General features: G+C 39.7%; 1 pseudogene; it reads right to left on the bottom strand.

Annotated features, from left to right (window-relative positions):
* Positions 1-8271: 8271 nt before the first annotated feature.
* On the bottom strand, positions 8272-15538 carry LOC109203178 (UDP-glucuronosyltransferase 2B31 pseudogene; annotated as a pseudogene).
* Positions 15539-15922: the final 384 nt, after the last annotated feature.

Genomic DNA, 15922 nt, shown 5'->3' with positions numbered 1-15922 from the left:
GACTTGATGCAGATCGGCACGACTCAACTCGGATCGACTGGTTTTCCATTACAACCCAGTGTGCGTGTTTGTCATCATAGCAACGGGTCTAGGCGTGCCATGCCGTAATTAATATGCTACATGAGTGCTACAACAAAGGTGGACATCGAGGCAAGAATATACCTGCTGCTCGGCCTGTGGCTTTTCGTCGGTCTCGGGGACCACAGTGGGGGGGGGTTTGTAACCATTTCTCCAATTGCTGGGTTTCAAAAATGGTGGTTTTAATTTTTGTGAATGAGACACTCTCATGACTCATCAACTGACGCAACCAGCAAATCGGTGGCATGCCGTGCGACAACTTCACATTTTACTACCTGCTTGGATCGCTTGGCACCCGGGCCAAGCAGGTACTAATGGAAAAGAGGATTAAGAGACTTGTAGCCTGATGATTCAATATATCAATGGGTGAGAAAAGGCTGACCCACATCAAGACCAGGCAAAGACCAGGGACAAATCCAATTCCAACTGAGAATATCCGAGAGGGAGAGACAGAGAAGAAGAGAGTGAGAAGAGAAAAGGGAAGAAGAAAAACAAAAACCCGCTCGGTTCATAACACCTAGGATGAGTTGCTGCGGCATTTAGTATTTCCTGTTTATAGAACCCTATAAAAGATTAAAGATGTGATTTAGGTGCCCTAGGACTCATAAAGATACAAGAACGACCTCTCTTTAACACATTTTTTTTATTTAATTCAGGTCATCTCAAAGGAAAACCACAGTTTCTTTCTGCACACCTACACCACCCAAAACCACACCAAGTCAACCCTCCCTTTTCTGTTCACCCAAGAAAATCCTAACGAAAGTTTATGGTGAGTTCAGTGATACCCTTGTGCCCAACAGAAGAAAATTCAGCGGCCGAAAATTAACCAGTGGTCTGCCAGGGAATCGTTGCACCACCTGTCCTTACATTTGTAGCCTGATGATTTTGTATTTACTGTTTCTAGAACCTTATAAAAGGTTAAAGCAGCTGTTTAGATGCCCTTCTTAATGAGTGGACACTTTGTACATTCAATTACATTCTTCTGCTACTGTGAAATACTGATCTCTTTGTCTTGCAGCAACTTCTGGGGGGGGGGGCTATGCACCAAGTCAATATGGCACTGCTAAAACTGCTGACTTTGAAGAGCATAATGCTGGGCTTATGCCGGGCTTACACTATGCGATTTTTGGCCCATTTTGAGCCAATTTTTGAGTTGTGCGACCGTTTTGGTGATCGGCCCGAGTTTGGCCTTCATCGTGCGTCGTGCATCGTGTAGTATACATGGGATTAACGAGAAGCGATTAACACCTCACGACCAGCTCCCGATCATCAATCGCTTGGTCGGGAGGGTGTCACCGCAGCCGCTCACACTGCGCACGCGCAAACACATAAATGTCGGTGAAAAAGACGGAGTAGCACAGCAGTGCAGCGTGTGATCTGGACACAAGCGATGGAGGCACTTGTAGAACTTTGGAAAGCTCATCCGAGCCTTTTCGATGTGGCCTCACAAAATTATCACGACCACAACAACCGTGAAAATAGTTGGATTTACACCACTGCTCAATCACAGCTGCCTGATCAATGTTTTTCATTAGCAATTTAGCAAAGTTGATGGTGGTGGTGTGAGTCTGTGTGAGTGAAAGACAGAGAGGGAGAGCGAGTGACAGATCTTCCGTTATAACCTTCATTTTATGGACGCACAGTGTGAGCACTCAGGTCGCATCAGAGCATCGGGCCGTATAGTGTGAGACCCTGCATCGTGACCTGCGAACTTATAACCCCTGCGAGTCAATCGTACAGTTTGAGCAGAAGCTGAATAACGCGACTGAAAAAAATCGCACAGTGTATGGCCAGCATAAAGCATATGCCCATCTCAAAGAGGAATATTAGATCAATCCAGAAACACTGAGAGCCGGAGAAAACCTATAACACGATCTACTTTATAAAACATGAGGGACCAGACACAAACTTAACACATATAAAAAGGAATAGATGAACACAGACACTATGAATAGCAGGTAAATAACAGAAGAGGGAAGTGAACACACCGAAAACCACACCAGGATCTGACTTCCAAAATAAAAGAGGAAGTAAAAGTCAGCTTCAAAGTTTAAACAAAGAGATCTGAAGCGGAGATAAAATTCAAGAACCAGATTGTGACATTTATTGACTTCAAAATCAGATCAATTTCTCTGACAGCAACTGGCTTCCTTTTATAGTCCACCTCCCTCCGGTTATATCTGGAATATTCTATTTTAGGGGGCGGCAAGACAAAAAATTTTTTTTACATAAATCAACATCAAAGAAAATATGGAACAAAAAATTACATATTTACAAATTCCTTTAACTGTAAGTATCTCTTCCAGATTAGTTAATAGAAAAAATAAGGTTACCTAGAATTAACCCATAAAAAATACAGATATATACATAGAAGCAGGAGCTGTTTGTTGAAGCCGCCATCTTGACCCACCATCTTCAACACAACGAGAGATACTGATGTCCCCGGTCCACCTAACCACATTTAATGTTTGTATTGGCACACTTGATAAGTTACTTTTAATTGAAACATCCTAAATAACTGTTTACAACTGTATATGAGCATTTAATATTTCTACATGTTTTCATAATGTCTTTTCTACTAGATCTTTCTCCTCCTCACTCCTTTGTACATTATTATCATCTCCTGAACTGATTTCAGGGCTCTAACACATGAAACATGTTTATTGTCATGCTTACTTATAGCAGATGAAACATATCACCCCCATGTCTCTGGAGAGCTGACAATGAGCTATCTGAATGAAGATAACAGCTCGCTATAAGCTGCCATTGTACCAGCTAATATTGGGCTCGACTGTTCTAAAAAACACTTTTTCCTACTGAAAACACTTTGATTATATTCTCACATCATATGAGAGTTTATTTGAAAAGTGTCCAAGTTCAACAATGTTAGATGTGCTTACACTAGCTAACAGCAGCTAATAGAGGCTAACAGAAGCTAATAGAGGCTAACAGAAGCTAATAGCTAATAGCTACAGATGTTTTTAATCACTTCACTTTATTATGATCTACGATAAAAGAGGCCATGCTTTGCAAGTCCCTAACCTATGAGCACACAGTAGTGTGAACAACCGTAAACCATGACTAAAATGTTTATTCATTTAAATACTGAAAACGAAACCGTTTACTGCACCACCCAAAACCGCATAGTAAAATCAGGAGTTGTCCGCATACTTCTGACCACAAAGTTCACATAGTTATCTGAGACCTGCGAGCATGAAGAAAGCAAATACTGAAACTTTTTGTTTGTTTTAGTCCTGAAAAAAATAAAGCAATAGATTGTTAAAATCTGAAGATTATTTATAGTCATGTGACCTTATGGCAACTTAATCTGACTGAGAAATCAACAGTGAGGCGCAAACTTCACTGACTTGAAAAGGTCTAAAGATATGAGCTCCATCAACCACTCAAAATCATTAACCTCATACTCAAAAGCTATGATCTGTTGGCTCCCGCAGATGATGATAGGAATCGTAAACTCACAGGAACAACCTCTCTTTAACAGCTTTTATTGAATTTCCAGGTCATCTCAGAGGAAAACCACAATTTCCTTCTGCACACCTACAGCACCCAAAACCACACACCAAGTCAGCCCTCCCTTTTCTGTTCACCCCAAAAAATCCTAATGAAAGTTTCTGGTGAGTTCAGTGATACCCTTCTGCCCCACAAAAGAAAGTTCAGCTTAGTGTCAGGGGTGTCAAACATAAGGCCCCGGGGCCATTATCGGCCTTCCTGTGGTCCAATATATATATGGGTTTGCAATGCACTAAATGAGGTTTCCTTACTGTCTGGCTGTTTTTGAACTTTTTTTGAGCTTCAGTTTGTATTTTGAATTTCTTATTATACTTCTTGTGTTTTAGGTTCCTCTCTTTGTTCCACACTGTGTTTCTTCTGTATTCTACCACTTGTTCTTCTGGCCTCTGTTTTTTGTTTTTGTTTGTAATTTCCTGTTTTGCTTTGAGGTTTAATTTTCATTTGAGTGTCACTTTCTGTTGTTGCCTCCTCGTTTTCACTTGCTCTCCAGCTACTTTCTTAGGTTCCAGCTATGTGTCAACACAAGTATCTAATTAGTCAATCACATGGCAGCAACTCAATGCTTTTAGGCATGTAGTCATGCTCAAAGCAACCTGCTGATGTTCAAACCGATCATCGGGATGGTGAAGGGAGATGATTTGAGTGACTTCAAAAACTGCTGACCTACCAATCTTTACGGAGTTTACAGGGACTAGTCTGAAAAAGAGAAAATATCCAATGAGCAGCAATTCTCTGGGGGAAGTGTCTTGTGATCTCAGAGGTCAGAGGAGAATGGCCAGACTGCTTGGAACCTATAGTAAGATTTAAAGTAAACTTCAATAACCACTCCAGGTAAGGTATCTCAAAGTATCTCCGGAACCAGTTCAGTTTTATTTATATAGTACCAAACTACAACAACAAATGTCTCAAGGGGGTTTATATTGTTGAGGTAAAGACCCTAAAATAATGCAAAGAAAACAGAGAATACCCCAACAATGATATGACCCCTTATGAGCACTTGCTTTGGCAACAGTGGAAAGGAAAAACTCCCTTTAAACAGGAAGATACCTCCAGCAGAACCGGGTCAGGGAGGGACAGCCATCTGCCAGGATTAGTTGGGCATGAGTGGATGACGACAGGACAAAGACATGCTGTGGAAGAGAGCCAGAGATTATTAACACATCAAACATCAAACACATGAAACCTGGGTGCCACTCCTGCAGCTAAAAACAGGACACAGGAGGTACAATTAGCACAGGTTCACAATAATAATAATAATAGAAATAATAATGATAATAATAATAATAATAATAATGATGATTAGTGGTGCAACAGATCACTATTGATCCATGATCCAAACCAATCCTAATCCACGGTTCGGCACGCACGTGATCCGAAGATTCCAACAAGAAAAAAAAAAGTATTTGTATGGTGCGCGATAGTCATGGCTAGCGGTCCAAGTCGAGGAGCAGAGGAGTTTGCGGCATTTAAGCAGGCCTTTGCTGCCCAATCCGACCGGGCTAAAGCTATTACAAAAGCTATTGGGGTCTATAGCTGCAGACATGAGGCTGTATTCCGTTGTGCAAAACAAGTGGTTTAAACATATGATGAACATGCTTGAGCCATGCTGTGATGTCCCGTTGCACGTCCACTTCAGTGACAAGATCGTTCCAAGCATGTATGAGCAGGAAAAGTCTAAAGTTATGGCTGAACTGTCCCAGACGTCTTCTGTTGCCCTAACTACAGATGGGTGGATCTCCAGGGCAACATAAAGCTACGTGACTGTGACCGCTCATTATATCACAGCAGAGTGGTACATACAAAGCCCTGTACTGCCCTATATTGCACGTTAATTTGTTTTATATGAGTTTTTATATGAGTCTTGAGTTGAATGTTTTTTAATGGGCAAAAAATACGTAAATAAATAAATTTCATGTCTTTTTTCTTTTTTTGCTGATCCCAAAATTGATCCGATCTGAACCATGAGTTTTTTGATCCGTTGCACCACTAATAATAATAACGGATAATAGAACACTGAATAATTGTTGCTTGCTCTGGTGACTCTTGAATTGTGCTCCAACATTTGGATGATAGGTCAGAATCTGGCATAAACAACATAACTGCCTGGATGAAAAGCTACTGTTTAATGGTGTGGGGGATATCTTCTTGGCGCACATCTGAGCATTATTTAACACTAAAGTATTGTAGCTGATGATGTCCATCCCTTTATGGCCAGAGTGTACCATCCTCTGATGGTGGAATCCATCACGGTGATGTTCAAATGATCTTAATTTTGGCCTCCACATTGACCAAATATCCAATCCAACAGAGCACATTTTGGATGTGATTCCCATCATGGATGTGAAACCAACAACAGCAGCTGTGTGCTGCTATCATGAAAATATGGTCCAAAATCTTTGAGGGATGTTTCCAACATGTTGTTGAATCAATGCTACAAAGATTTAAAGGCAAAACGGGGTTCAGTCCTCACAAGGTGTACCTAATTAAGTAGCAAATGAGTGTATAGTCGTGACTTCAGTTTATCTTGGTTGAACTGGCTGTTTATATCGTTTATATCTTCAATCTCCTGTTTCTCTTGCTGTGATCTAGATTGATCTATGAGTCTTTGACTTTCTGTAGCTACTGAAGTTCATCTTTTGTCAAATTATTCTGACACTGCATCCTGCATGTGGGACTTCTAATCCACAGCATAACTGTGAGGTCCTGACCCTTAGCTTTGAAATACTTGGTTTAGATAATAGCACTCTGCAGTTCAATTTATGTGAACTAAGAGGCACCAGGCCTTGGTCAGTTCATTGCTTCTCGAAGTTCTGGCGAGCCTCACTGATGGGGAGGAGAGCCAAACGTAAAAGAGCACTGGAAAATTGGCAAATTGGTGTGATAGGGTTATGAAAAGTTGTTTGTCACAGTTTTTTTTGTTCTTTTTAAAAACATTTCAAGGTTTGTTTTGTTAACACTTTCCATTTTCCTGAGCCACTACACCGTGTTGTTTTGGCTAACAGACATTTAAAGCTTCTGCAGAAGCCTTAAGAGAGAGATTTGATGCCCAATCTGATCGGGTTGGGTTAAAAATTATTGAGAAACATAATTAATGAAATGAGAAGATTTTAAATACCTACTTTATCAAAAGGAAACAATAAAGGTATCATAAATCTAAATACCGTCAGGAATAAGAAATTATTCCTGTAGCTTCCATCTGTGTGTGCGCGTGTGTGTGTGTGTCAGTTAAATTGCTATACAGAAGGGTGCACTGCCACCTTCTGGTTGAAATTCGGTAAAAGTTTTGATTTTTTATACCCAGAAAATGAATTTGAGTATCTGTTCTGTTTCTTTTATCTATTCCAGTGTAACATATTTTAAAATGTACTAATGTTGTTTTGGTTTGTTATTTTTATACATTAAGAAAAAATATTATTTAGCCATTTCTCGTTGGCTACTTCTTACAAAAAAAATGTAAGTTAGTTTCATTCACATTAGGAAAAAAAATTGCATTTAAAACTTAAAGTATGTTTGAGTGAACGATACATTGCCGTATGTTAATATCTCCCTAATAGGTGAAGTTATAACTCCGTAATACTTTCATCAATAACAAATGATAACGAACGCCATCATAGTCAGGCTTTTTTATCTTTTGTTTCTAATTAATTCTAAATAAACATCTAATAATTAAAATATTTATTTTATTATATCAGAGACAGATAAATTAGGTGAAGGTAAAGGGCAGTATTCCCTCTAACGTTGCATTAAGGAACCCCAAAGTCACATCATATACATGCTTTTACCAGTGTCCAAATGTACCTGTTTTACCCTGAAACTGCTTGTGCGTGTATACCGCGTAAAGTCATGCTAAAGAAACTGTTTTATGATACATAACAGGAAAACCACACTCACTGTCTCTGTGGGTTAGGAAGTCTTTAAATTATTTTTCTTCTCTTGGGTTCTGCCTTTATTTGAAGTCTAGACACGCAAAACGTGTGTCTGAGCGAGAGTGTGTGGGCTGATGACGAAAAACAAGTAGTGCATTTTTCTTTCTAATGAACCCTCAGCTCAGGAAAACAAAGCCCCCCACTGCGGTCCACATGACTCAAACTGAGCTTATCGCACTTTTCTGTTTGTGTATGGCTGCTGCGGCTCGTCTCTGATATTAGGATGTCTGTCTGCAGGTTAAGCCTCCTGCAGACTCTGCGAGTTCAGCAAAGCAGATCATAACTAACTTTTACATTGATAAGTAGTACAGAAACACATTTCCAGCTCTGTTTTTTTATTCTTAGATTCTGCTAGAGTGGCTTTTCATGATTATCAGTTTAAAAGAATCCTTATTTATCTCATGCTGGACTTTCCAGAACAAATAAAGCTTCTGACAAAAAGCTTCATTTTTTAAATTTTAATCAAGTATTTTGTCTTCAGGTGATATTACACAACATACATTTGCATCACATAAATATTGAAAGAACATTAAAAATAAAGTAAATTATTCAGTTTTTCTATAGCTTGTTAAACATAAGAACTACATATTAGTTCACAGTAACCATGCTAAAAACACACTCATGGCTTACAAATTACACACTCACTGTTGCTATGTCAAAATTCCACATTAACAGTAACAGAGCATTCAGCTTTCCAGCGTTTATTAAATGTAAATGTAGTTACTGAATGTAAATGTAAATATGATAATCAAATGTACATATTTGTCTCCTTTTATCCATCTACCTTCAGTCTGAGGCTAACATGGCTGAAAATACATTTGAAAAACAGCAGTAAATTATAACCCAGTCACTAAAAATAATCCGAAAACCTTGTGTTTATTCAAGAACAAAGGATAGTTATGTTTAGATAAGCTTGTACTTCCTCTGTAATGTTTGCTGGCTCTACACTTCTATTGGTTAGTGGATGTAAACAGAAGAAAGAATATAGTTCCTTTATGCAACTGCTCGCAGCAAGGCTTGTGTTTTGTTTCAGATAGTTATTTTAGACAAGACCCAGTGACTTACTAAAACAGCTTGACACTACTGTATTGTGAAATTACTGAAACATGAGCATGAGGTGCATTTGCTGCTTGTGCGGATATAAACACAGGCTGAACACAGATGTCTGACCACTCAGAACTGCCTTAAATGTGAGTTCTGTGGGGAAAGAGAGATTGGCTACTATAAAACCTTTAATGATGAGCTTAGCTGGTCGTTTTGACTCTTATTGAACAGAACATTGAAAGTCAGTCCGATCCATAAAAGTCAAAGTTTCACATTTAACAGACTATTTTCTCTCATGTTTGGTTGCCACAGTACTGTCCAAAACGCTTGAGCCACCCTTCATCTCTTTGTATTTTGATTCCAAGCAGCAAGGCTTTGTTGTAATTTGAAGTGGTGTTTACCAATAGTTCTCCAGGCTTTTGTGTTTTTCTTCAGCTGCTTTTTCACTCATTTTCAGTCCAGTTTAGTGTTTTCACACAGACAAAGGGATACCCAAAGAGTTATTAGCTGAAAACCTGGCATATCTTGTCATGTTGTGGAGTGCGTTCATAAAAAATTTAAAGAAACTGGACAAGCGAAAACAAACAATGAAGTATCAGACCTAAAAATCTATCATCAGAAATGGTCCCAAGTTGAAGGGTGGCTGTCAAGAAGCCATTTACAAGGATGGGAAGCAGGGAGAGAAAGCTGAGGTGTCTGAAATTACACAAAAATTAGACTGAAAATCAGTGGCAACTTTTGGTTCTGCAGTAAGTAAAGAAGGGGATCTGGAACGAGGTAGAACAGTGTCTACAGCCATCTGTAAAACATTGTGGAGGTACAGTCATGGGCCTGGTTTGGGGCTGCTATAAGGCAGGCTGTACATATTCTGTATTTTGATTATTGTGTGCACATTTCGCTAAGCTTTTGATATGTCCCTAGCAAAATATGAAGAAAATCTGACTATGAAATATTTCTTTTCATGGTCATATATTGCTCACCATTGGAAGTTTAATATTGCATCACTTATTTTATATTAGCATTAAGTGACAGTGACAGCACCAGAGTGATTTGAATCAAATAGACAGTCCTAAAACCTTTGTATTTTATGGAACAGGCCAAAAAGCCAAATGCTCTGTCCCTATATTACGATGCAGGATCTTTGGAGGATAAGTTAGTGTAAAGTTGTTGGGTTTTTTTATTGTGTTCCATATTTACTTTTTACTTTCCATCCATCCATTTTCTAACAGCTGGGGCCAGGTCGCGGGGGACAGAAGTCTAAGCAGAGAAGCCCAGACCTCCCTCTTCCTAGCTACCTCCTTCAGCTTCTCCAGGAGAACATCAACACATTCCCAGGAAATTCAAGAGATATAATTGCAACAGATTGTCCTGGCTGGCTTTGTTCATTATTTGTTCCTTTCAGGCAGCAGTAAAGAACGACTAACCGAAGAGAAATCTCAAGTAAGTTTTGGTCTTTTCATGTGATTGGGTAAAGAAAATTCTAGAATATCAATATAAAATTTTAATTGGATCCATCTTCATTCAAGGAGTCACTCTTGCTTTGGTTTCCTCCTCCTGCACATTCGAAGGCACGTGAATCGTATGACTGCGACTACAAAGGCTGTCAGCATAAACAAGATGGCCAACAAAAAGCTTATGACATCCACAGAATGATACACATACCAGGGCATCTTATAAGACTCGGTGCGTAAATGTGCAGCTCCTTTGTGCCTCATAACAAACTCAATCCAGTAAACTGCAGCATCCAGAGGATGCATTGGTCTGTCTCGATGGAGAGCAGACAGATGCTTCATGTTGTTTCTGTAGGAGGGATTGATGAGAACTTCTTGTAGGACTTTGAGGAAATTCTGCTGGGTGATTTTTGTTACATCCACCATTTTAGCAGCTCCTCGAACTTCCATTCGCAAAATGTTTTCAAACTGGTCAAACAGCAGGGGAATGCCAATAATTGGCACACCATGGTACATGGACTCATAGATCCCATTGGTGCCACCATGGGCCACAAAGGCTTTTATCTTTGGGTGACCCAGCAGGTCATTTTGGGGCATCCATTTCACCAGAAGGGTATTGTTCCCCACATTGTTGGGGCGTTCACCAGCATGCCTCCATACGACCTTTTGAGGAAGCTGAGCAAAGGCAGCTGCGATTTCTGAAGTTATTTCTATTGGCAGACCATTCACCAACGTCCCCAGAGACATCAGGATGAAGCCGTGTTCTCCTGAACTTTCAACAAACTCCTCCAACTCTGAAGGTAAGGCCTCAGCAGGCTTACACTGAAATCCTCCAATGTAGACAATGTTCGGCATGGTAGGCCTGGGGAATTCGAAGACAAAGTCCACTCTCATGAGCCACAGGTCTACTCCTTGAAGAAGATGATAGAAGTTCACATCTGGGCCTAAGTACTTTTCTACCATTCTATCATAGGGAGGACACACTATAAACTTGTCAATGCAGGTGTTGAGGAAGTAGTGGAATGTGTTTTTGACTCTTTGAGAAAAGGTCATCTTATTAGAAACGGCATTTCCAGAAGTTGGGACATATGACGTTGGAGATGGAGCAACCACAAAATGACCTTCCCCACTGGTGATCCATCTGACGTTAAAAACAACTGGAAGCTTTAGTTTGTGGGCCACTATAACTCCAACAGGAAGTCCAGGGTCCACAAGAACCAGGTCAAATTTAGAGTCACGTATCTTCGACATTAGAGTCTTGTTCTCAAATATTTCTACACCTAACACACTAGCTTGTTGGTGGATTTTTGATAATGAATCTGTCATTTCCCAGTAAAACGTCATGAAGGCCATCAAAGATGCCCCCTGTTTTTGGATCTCCAGCATCTTGACCAGGAAAGTTACATAGAAGTCCTGCTCCTCTATGCAGACAGCCTCTGGTAAGGTGACAGTGATGGAGCTGTAATGTGGTGCCTCTTCTTTGACATACCAGCTAGTGGCTGTGCGGACTACAGTGACTTCATGGCCTTTGGCGTGGAGGCTCTGAATCAGCAGGTTCATGTTCACCCAATGGCTGCCATCAACGGGGAACACCAGAATCTTTCCACCCTGGAGAGGACTTGGAAGTAGTGACAAAGTCACCCCCAGAAGAAACAGAGAAACTCCTGGAAAGCTCCCCATGGATCAAGTCTGAGGAAAACAATAGAACAATTATAATTTAACTGTTAAGTTTGCAGTCAATGTTGCAAGTATGATTTTACAAGTGATGCATAAATTACATCTTGAATTTCTTCCAAGCTACTTAAGTTGCAGGACCCACCAGATTACAGAATTATTGAGAGAGTTGAAAGGGTTGTCTTTTTGAATGGTGCTACTTAGATAGCGTTCTTATTTCTAAGCACGTACTTATCCTAAACCTGACAAGTGTGCAAAAATAAAGGTAAAAAGTAAAAAGGGAGTAAAAACAAATACTAGTTCAAAACAAAACAGATCCCAACAGGACTCTAATCACAGCGTCCTGGCAGACAATACCATGTCTTTACATGGATTTTGTAGGTGTTGGGAGAACAATTATCTCTCAGCATCTAATACTGTTGCAAAAGTTTTGAATATAATGGTAAGACATAGGCATGCATTGTGTCATGACCTGATATGAATGAATGCATCCATGTATGAAGGTTAAATACTCGGGATTGACAATCGGTTAAGTCAAAGTCAACTTAATTGTGAGTTCTGCTCTATGTACAGGACATACACAGAAATGAAATGTCATATCTTCCTGATCCACAGTGTGCATACAGATACAGATATGAAATTACCTATGAGGTCTCAGCATATTAAAATGAATTACACAAGACACATTAAAGCCTAGATTCTATTATTGCTTTCTATGCACAAATACATTTGAGGCTTACAAGAAAAGTGAGGAAACATCAGGATGAAAGTCCTTCATGTAAAGTAAAGGCTAAGACATGGAGCATCTTTTTGAGAGCAGATAATTCTGAGTAGGTAAAGAGGTGAGGGAGGAAGTTCAATATCATGACAGCCTGGCTGATGAAACCTGGTGGAACCTCCCATACGTTTTCTCTGGGGTCACGAGACTAAAAAAGCTGTGTGAGGGGTTTGTGGGATCACCCACAATACTAACAGTGTTGTAGAGGGAGGGAGAAGATTGAGGCCCCAGTTAGCTTTCCTGCTCCATTTACTATATTCTGTGGTTCAAGGTGGTTGAGTCTTCAAACCACACAGAAATGCAGCTGGTGAAGATGCTCTCAATCATGCCTCAGTAGAAGGTGCACATGATGGGTACTAGGGCTGTCACTTGTCTAGATTGTTTTCACTGCACCACATACTAATTGAGATACCTCACTTCTGTAGTATGTCTCATCATTTTTCCTGCTGAAACCCACCATAGTTGTATCATCAAATCAAATCACTTTTATTGTCACGTCACATTACTGGTACACCGGTACAGCACATGTGAGTGAGATTCTTTTGTGCAAGCTTCACAAGCCAAGGTAGTGTGCAAGACAAAGAAATGTAAGAAACAAGCCAATTATAAGAGCAGGAATGTGAGAATTATGAGAATAAATATATGTACAATTTAAGGATGTGCACAAAAAATGTAGGTATGTATGCCAAACTCTGACTGGATTAGATCGTGACAATATCCCTATAGTTAAGTTGCATCACTGCATATTGTTTAGTTTGGACTTTGTTACTTTGACTGAATGCCAAAATTAAATATAAATATAAATAAACCATAAATAAACCTGCAAATCTAATAAAGAGGTTATTGCTGTAGTGTGGGGTGTGGTTGTGGGTCAGCAGAGTGAAACGAAGAGGACTGAGCACACATCCTTGGGAAGCTCTGATGCTGAGCGTGATGGTGCTTGATGTGCTGTTGTTGACCTGAACTGCTGGTGGCCTCTCATTGAGGAAATCCAGCAGTTAAATACATGGAGAAGTGTTTCCAAGTGTCTATTAGAGCCCCAGTACTGTACTTGTGTCTTGGCAAAGACAAACACAATAAACTATTACCCAAGAAACACAAAAAAGGACCGAAGGCTCTGTATAAGCAGGACAGAGAAGAGCCATAGTGTCTATGTGCCACTTTCTTGGTGTGTGTCAATCAGTCCATGGTTGTTTTTGCCCTAGGCCAAAGTAAAATGTTGGCAAAGCTATAAGAGTAATGCATCTAACTAGTGCACTCAGTGACTTTCCACTACAGTTGGTGTTTTATGCACATTTTGAGTCAACTGGGAGATCTGCATAGCATCAGTGGAAAATCATCCAGAACACTTAATGTAGGATATTAAGTGTGTGTGTCACCTTACAGAACATTGATAGCGTAATAATGCAATGATACAGTCACATCCAGCAACAACTCATTAAAAAAACTACATGGAAACGATATTTGTAAAGTGAAATAAGTCTCTTCAGAGATAACCCAGTCAATAATCAATTGGTTTCGATGTAAACGTGTCTTCTATTCTAAATGTCTTTTCCACAACTTGAAAAGATCTCATATCACCTTGAACATTTCAACCAACTTTCTGAGGTTGTGAGCTGTCTGCCAAAGCTGTCTAAAGTTTTATTTGTTTTGTTTTTGTGTTTTTTTCAGGTAGCATGTACTTCAGACAGCTCCAAAAAGCTTGACTTCATAATCATAACATTATTTAGTCCAGAAAACAACATCCATGGACAATTGATGATTGCTGGTTTAGGGCCTGGAGGTCCCTGTTATCATAATGGTGGTGTATTTGTTATTAAGTGGCCATACTATACTTCAGAGGTTGTATTCAATGTACAAAGCACCTATAGTGTGCCACTGGCGAGCTCACACTGCATGTAATTAAAAAAAACATTGCATTTAAAATGACTTGGAACAGTTTAATAACATCACTTTCTGAGCAACCAACAACAACAAGAGAAGAATTTTTGCCAGATGTGAGAGATCAGTGGAGCTTTTTACTCTATGTATGTGTTGGATCACTTTAAAACTCGAGCAGTTGATAAATATATGTCTGTCTGTTTCTCTTACTTTGCAACAATCGTGTGACATAAAGTTGCAGAATCTTAGAGGTATGTAGCTGAGATCATAGTGGAGGCAGATGCCCTCACAAGATCTTCTCTGGTTATTAAAATAATGGTTTGTCTCATTCTGCTCCTTAATGCACACTGTGTGCATTAACTCTAAATATACAGTTCTATATAATATAGCATTTTAATTCTTCTTTAAGCCACATTTCCTGTTGTTTTCTGAGGCTATCATTTGTAAATTAAACCATACTAAAAACCACTAAATGCCCAACCTGTGATCTATTTATTGCTACATTTAACAGAGGTTAAGTAACGCCCACACCTCTTTGAACTCTGACTGGATTGGACCATGACATTATCCCCATAAAGTTGCATCACTGCATATTGTTTAGTTTGGACTTTGTTACTTTGACTGAATCTGTCCAGGCACACATAATACTTGCAAAGAACTCAGAGATTTTTGGAGTAGTTTGTGTTGTAGGAGCTCCCTTAAGGATCACTTTGCCATAATGAGATCACACACAGGCTGACCTCGCTGTGTAACATGAAATGTTACAACAAATCAAAGTTCAGGGGGTTTATGTATGTCCTGAGAAATGCCTGCAGTCACTAATCTCATCATCTACATTTAGCAGGGATTTTCTGAAAAGCTAAAAACACCAAAGAAGAAGAAACATGCCCTTGTATTCAGTTTCTTTTCTGAATGCCAGTTGCTGAAGAAAAAGCAACTAAGTCTTCTGAGTTTATTTCAGAAGTGCTGAGTAAGCATTTGTAATCGTTTAACTGTTATAGAAAGTGTTGTAACCTACCTTAAATCCCTGAGAGTGTGGACAAAAGTACTTTGGATCCTCTCTAAGAGAAGGGAGCTCAGCTTCAGAGAGCAGAAGAAAAGAACCCAAATCCTAATTACTGTGTTGCATAAGGTGGGAGGAGTGTGTAACCAATGGGCTTCATATGCATGTGTGCAGTTCAGAGTTGGGGGAGGAAAGGGAAGCAGTCTTCCTACAGAGCACGTACTCTGTGGCACACACACACAAACTGTGGAGTAACACTATTGTGTTACTCCACATAGTAACACTATGTTTAAGAAGATAGTAACACTATCTTCTTAAACAGAAAAATAAAGCCAGTGTGGTCTTGACCTGTATGAGCTCAACCAGTCAGATATCCCTGTTCCTAGAAAGTAAGAACATTCCAGTGACAAAAGAAAAAACCTGGAATTGCAGATTCTGGGAGTTTGCAAAAGCTCTCTGCATTCTCAGGAAATAACCTTGAGAGAACCAATGGGTTGTCACTGGAGCAATGCACACAGCAGCCCTCACAACATCCTGTGACCTTATTGAAACAATA

The sequence above is a fragment of the Oreochromis niloticus genome, linkage group LG8, assembly GCF_001858045.2.
Source record: "Oreochromis niloticus isolate F11D_XX linkage group LG8, O_niloticus_UMD_NMBU, whole genome shotgun sequence".
Taxonomy (NCBI): domain Eukaryota; kingdom Metazoa; phylum Chordata; class Actinopteri; order Cichliformes; family Cichlidae; genus Oreochromis; species Oreochromis niloticus.
Note: the sequence above shows the minus strand (reverse complement) of the source record. Positions and strands in the feature narration are given on the sequence as shown.